The following is a 5,191-nucleotide window of genomic DNA, read 5'->3' as shown; positions in this document are numbered from 1 at the left end:
AATCCAAGTGGATTCCTTCTATGCACTTGCTGATGTTGATGTGTGTTCTTCTGTCTAGACTATTCTTAACTTCCTCCCTAAGAAAAGTTGGGATGATTCCTCCAACCTGGATTATACGAGTTACTAAACGGGTTATTATGGATGGAAAAAATAGTATGAGGGTCATGCGGGCAAGCTTCAACAAAGTGAGGCTCTCCACATTATACACAGCTTATCGCCACAACCTGAGTCATGGTATTAAGCTGAGCAGTATTCTTGTTCAAAGCACCTTGATTTATGCCCATAGTTTGTAGAAGAAAAGTGACAATAGCCATCTGCGAGGCTAGTGAGCGCACCGCATCTGATTGTACTATTGCTCCTTCCATCTTTCTTCTATCAACATTCATATTTCTGTAACCATCATCTATCCAATCATCCATATTTCTAGAAATCCTATCCAAAATTGCTTTGGCCTCGATATACGTCTTGTCCATCAGGCCATTTAATGTAGAGGCATCAGCTATCGATTATGAAGCTCTATTCAGCCCATTGTAAAAAGTTTCCATCGAAACGCAGTCAGGGATGCCAATGTGTGGGCAGTTACATACAAAACACCTAAATCGGACCTAAATAGAGCTCATAGTTTTCGAGGATCCTTGTTCAAAATTCAAGATATCCTGCTGTCTCCTTGCATTAACGGCTGGAGGGAAAAACTTCATAAAGCATTCAACTAACTAGTCCCAAGACATAATCTCAGTTGGCTCCAAGGAATAGGCCCATTTCTTGGCCTCATCGTGGAGAGTGTAAGGGGAAAAAGAAAGTTTGATTCCCTCTAGCATTACACCTAGAATAAAAAATGTATTCCATTTCTACAAACCTGGTTAGGTGGCCGTGAGGATCTTCACCCTGCATCTCTTCGAATTACGTTGTAGTTTGAATCGTCTGAAGCATAACTAGCTTAATCTCGAACCTTACATTCTCTTCGATGGTTGGTTGCATAATACAAGGTGAAAAATCATATGGATTCGGGGTCGCATAGTTCCTCATAGGAATGTTGCAATCCGAGGCCAGAAAGATAGAGTCCTGCTGACCATGGTCGAATACTCCATTTCCTCCAACTTGGTTGCTTTGATTGTTGTTGTTGTTGGTCATATTCCTTCTTCTTCTGTTTTTTTTTTCTTTCTCTGCAATAAAAAGTTCTCTCGATCTCAGGGTCAATATTGAATTCAAGTTCAATATCTGTACTCATATACTACTTGCTGCTTGGTCGCACAAGCTACAATACTCCTAAAAATCAAGAGGTGCCTGTAAAACACAAATTCAAACACTCAATCAATTGCCAAATTCCCAACAATGGCGCCAAAAACTTGTTAATAGAGTCTTGTTGCAGTCTTTCCGTGTTTGCCTATCGTGAACTACACTAGACTGACTATGTGGTGAACTTATTATGCGCTCAGTATAATGAATCATGCACATGTTACAAGTTTTCTTATAGTTCCCCAAGTATAAACAAACTATAAGTTTCTTGGTGTGAGTTGAGGTTGAACTTAGGGATTTATACTATAAATGTTTAAAAAGTATGTGAATGCGGCAAGAACTAAGAAAATTGAAGGAGGGTTAAAAACCATGCGATAAGATAAAATCTATGTGATGAAAATTTCTAAACAAGCAAAGAATACTTTGAGTTTTGTTCTGAGAAAATTAAAATGGGCAGTAGTGTTAACGTGTGTAAAATATATGGAGAAGGCAGGGTTTGGGGGAGATCAATGTCGTACCCCTAAGTTTAGCTTTTAATTTTAATTATGGTTTGCATCATTCGTTCATTGCACACCTCTCAACGGTCAACCACACTAGTCATATTTCTATGACGTGTGAATGATATTGCATTTGAGCATAAGTTTATTTCTATCTCTAGAAATACTTCTTACTTTGCTTAGTGAGTTCCACAACTACTTATCCTCTCAGGCAAAGTCATAGCTGCTTAACACAATGAGTGATCATAGGCAAGCATTTAAATTACCATACACTAGGCAAACAGGATTACCCTTTAAAGGTTTAACTTAGTTCATAGCATTAATCTTCCCCATTATCTCGTGAAAATTAGTAACTCGTGGTAAATGAAAAGGCGAAGGCAAAGATAGAGAAAATGATGAAAGTAGACATGATGAGATATATGGATAGAAAATAGAGTAGTTGATTACAAAACGAATAATCTCTTATTCAAAATGCAATACAACAATAAAGTAGAAGTAAAGGATTAGAGGGGAAAGGCTGTTGTCAGCAATTTCTTGCTTAAGGCTGCTAGTGAAGGAATGGAAATGCAGAGTGGAGAAGGCCCCCTCAGACTCTTGCTCCGGTGAAGCTCCAGTGATGAATCGAGGGTGGAGTTTGGAGATGGAAATTCTCAGAAAAATGTTCTCGGTTCTCTTTTTTCTTGGGTTAACTCTTAAATTCTTCAACTCCCTTCTTTATGAGCGTCAAGGCTCTATTTATATAGCCATATGCTACCAATTGTTAGAATTGTAGCTCTGATTAATCGTCATCTCTGACTCGATAGGTGAAGGTGTCAACATTGCTATCATGGTCAACATTCTGAAGGTTTTGGCAGAAGATCTTCTAGTATAGGGTCAGAGATCTTGAAGCATGCGATTAACTAGTTGTTCATCGGAAAGGAGATCAGTGCATGCAATCCAGTCCTGTGATCAACAACAAAATAAATACTTTTAGCGCTACTCATGATATGCGGTTAGAGGGAAAATTTTAGTGTACTTTAGCACAAGTATGACATTTAACATGAATTCTTAGTATAATCAGCGCATATTTGCTTAGCTTCCCTCATTATTCTAAGAATAAGGCTATAATACCTTGTATTTCTACAAGTTATTAGGGATAATGTATCATTTTAGGTTGGGGTTGGTTGGTTTGCATGTCTGGAAAGTCTTTGAGCACCTGAGCTCAAACTTTGTGGTTGAGTAGAATGATATGATGATTTTGCTGCATGTAATTTGATGATTAATTTCTGTGATAGGCTTTAGGTAATTATTATTCACTTTGTCTAAGATTCACGAAAATGTATGCATGATTTTGGGCTAAATTTAAAAATTTTTCTCGATACCCTTGCTTTTGAGAACATAACCGTCTTATTTATGGTCTTGAACGCTTAGGATTGAGTTATTTAGTCCATATGCTTGTTGTCATCTCGAAAAACCTAGGTGATAGTCATTAAAATATTTGAAACTCAGCTTAGTAATACATGCTTAGTTTTTGCCAAACTCTTGTTGTAGAGTAAAAGCCGCTTAAACAAAAGAAAGTTGTAAAAAGGGCAAACATGTTGTAGGGCAAAACCAAGTGTGTATGATATTTTCAAAGGGAACTACTCCTCTTTCTTAGGGGTATGATTAACCTAGGGTGGCTATGACACCTATAGTTTCCCTCTCTAGCTAAAGTATTCTTGAGGAATGAGTACATTTTGGTGGCCTTTTACGAACACGTTACTCGTAGTTGAATTTCATTCACATAACCCATGTGGGCAAGACAAAACGAAGGTGACGTGTGTAGACAAGGTTTCCTTCTATCTATATATACACATACATACATACATACATATATATGAAGAATAACAAATTTGGTTCCTTAAGTGTACTATTACTACTTTGGGTCTAGGAAGCTTAATTCTTGAGCCTTTGAGCCAGAGTAGGAGAACATGAGCTAAGGGTTGAACAAAACCTTCCTAGGCTTGTAAAGACCTAGATAGGATTGACTAAGCGCACACACACGTAAGGGATAGACGATTAGTTTTAAATTCCTCATTGATTGTATGCTTTTAAATGATTCTATCTTTGTGAATTTTGTTGTTATCTTTAGCCTTGAGATCACAGTCACTTATTTGCAACTCATGATTCATATCTATATTTTATTTAGTCTTTCTCAAGGATGAGCAAAGTTTAGGTCGGGGATGTTTGTTAACTCTCGAGAAGAGCTAATTTTATGCCTCTGATCTCACTTGCTTATTATGTTTAATATGCTTAATTGTTTATTATTGTAGGAACTTGAGCAAATAATGCATTCCAGAGCATTAGAGGCCACCCAGGGTCAATTTGGAGCTATTAGAAGTGATACCAAGAACTTGAGGCTTTAAAGGATAAAATACCCAAAGGAGGCCTAGCGTGTGGCGCAATGTGTTTTCTAAAAGTGAAGCAACGTGGCAGCGCCCTGACACTTTGAATTTTAACGAAAGGAGATGTGCCCGTGTAACACCACAGTGCCACCTCGGCACTGCAACACTATATTGGAAGTTGAAAGCAATTTAGGGCTTGGTGCTGCGGCGCCATTGCGATTTTTATATATACCCTCTTCACTTTGTAGGGATTTCATGCTGGAACTCATGGAGACCGAGAAGACACTTAAAATTCTTCTTCTTCCTCTATCTTTCTAGCTTTTTAGCTTATGTTTTTACAATTGTTTTGGGTTGTAATCATGGATTGGATGCTTACCCCTCCACATCTTGTCTATGGAATGTTGAGTAAGTATTTTTACTAGTTTCTGGAAGCAAGAACCAATATAAATTTTGTGAGAAGTGGTCTTGACTGATTTAACGCATTTTAATTTGTGTTTCTTTGAATCTTGTTTGATTTAGATGTATGTTTATGTGTGGACACCCCTATCATGAATGTATGTCTTAGCTAAGATTTGTGGCTTACGCATTTTTTCTTGTTCGTCTAGCTAAAATTGCCTAAGTAGCAAAGGTTTAATGTATGTATGCTAAGGAATATAGGCTATCCAAAGACCTTAAAATGCATGCTAAACCTAGGTTCAAGAATAAATTGGTTAATCAATTAGGCTATCCAATTGACTTAACTACATAATAGAACTCTTAAGCTTATTGCAAAATGTTTTAATTCTATATGGACACTATCGAACCCAATAGGATTGAAGCATTTAGATTAAGTATGACTTATGCTTTAATTGATAATTAGGGCACGATAAGCAAATAATTGGCCATAATAAGAGCCTGAGCTAAAAGTCTTCTAAAAGCATTGCATTTTTACTTCTAAGCTAAGTTTTTAAGCTATAGTAAAGAGTTGCAACCTTTCAAGCTTCAAGATATACCTTTTCATCCAATAGACACAATGAATTATGAAGTTCAGATTCATCTACATCATTGATGAATTATGTACTAATTTAATTTCATGAATTTACATTTATAGGAATA

The sequence above is a fragment of the Benincasa hispida genome, chromosome 1 (genome assembly GCF_027475165.1).
Source record: "Benincasa hispida cultivar pf3 chromosome 1, pf3_genome.v1.1, whole genome shotgun sequence".
NCBI classification, from domain to species: domain Eukaryota; kingdom Viridiplantae; phylum Streptophyta; class Magnoliopsida; order Cucurbitales; family Cucurbitaceae; genus Benincasa; species Benincasa hispida.
Note: the sequence above shows the minus strand (reverse complement) of the source record.